Source organism: Protopterus annectens, chromosome 9.part0 (genome assembly GCF_019279795.1).
Source record: "Protopterus annectens isolate FY-2018-M chromosome 9.part0, PAN1.0, whole genome shotgun sequence".
In the NCBI taxonomy this organism is placed as follows: domain Eukaryota; kingdom Metazoa; phylum Chordata; order Ceratodontiformes; family Protopteridae; genus Protopterus; species Protopterus annectens.
Window position 1 is genome coordinate 1,383,583,706 of NC_056743.1, and position 1,094 is coordinate 1,383,584,799.

Sequence of the window (1,094 nt, forward strand, 5' to 3'; positions counted from 1 at the left end):
AACTGCAATGATGGTGGCTGAGCTGTGTCCACAAGATCCACACCCAACTACATATACCAACCCCAGTATCGCTGTACAGCTGTACAGTGGGGAAGAGGGCATTTACATATCTACTACTTGTTGTGATGGAATTAATTTCTACATGATGATACCTGTGAAATGTTAGCATTTGCCAGACAGTTCTCAGACAAATGTCCTCCTGGGACATGTATATTCTGCAAAATGAAGTAGATCCCTTCACATACACACACACAATCTTGCTTGGCAACACTGGTACTAGAACCCCTAGCTAGGTATGTAGTGCTACTAATGTGTGTGGCCTTAAGTGAACACACCACACAGCTTTTAGGATGAGGTGTGTTCCAGGTTACATGTTAAGTGAAGAACATCACCAGGCCCTGTACAGTATGGTAATGGGGGATGCACTGGTTGTTTATGAACAATACATAGTGTGACATACTGTCATATACACATTGACAAACACATAACAGTCATACACACATCTGAGAGACCTGGGCTTATCAGTGCTAACTACCTTGTTGGTGTATCCATTCTGTTACAGATAAATTGCACACAGCACATGCATCACTGGGCTGGATAGAGTTATCAGTTACCTGTATGGTTGATTGTGACAGTAGTCCCCATACAGTGGAACATGAGACATGTACTGGGGGTACTATGGTATAAAGACGGTGCTTTGTTAGTGCAGTAGGTAGCACATCAGACTCATAATCTGAAGGTCATGAGTTCGATCCTCACACAGGGTAATTTCAAATTTTATATGACTGGATGGGAGAAAGAAAATTCACCCTCGGGATCACGTCAGACACCCTGCTAGACAGGGGTCCAAGGAAGTAAATAGTGTGGGAAGAAATAGCCAGGGAATTGTTATGGCTAGGCTTGCATAGGCCCTAGGGCCAATAGCCTTGTGCCAGCCTATGAACCTATACCCAGCACCCACACCCCACAGTGAATATTGTACTCATTGAAACCCATGATAATACTCTGACATACCCACCATCACAGATTGGCCAGGACTGCAATACAACCCCTTGTCTATCTCAAGGGTGCTACTACAGGGATATGCAGCTATG

The 1,094-nt window shown here is 44.2% G+C and overlaps 1 non-coding gene across 1 annotated transcript; it reads left to right on the top strand.

The window, feature by feature from the left end:
• Positions 1-694: 694 nt before the first annotated feature.
• On the top strand, positions 695-767 carry TRNAM-CAU. The gene has a single exon. It is a non-coding gene; the product is annotated as a tRNA-Met (tRNA).
• Positions 768-1,094: the final 327 nt, after the last annotated feature.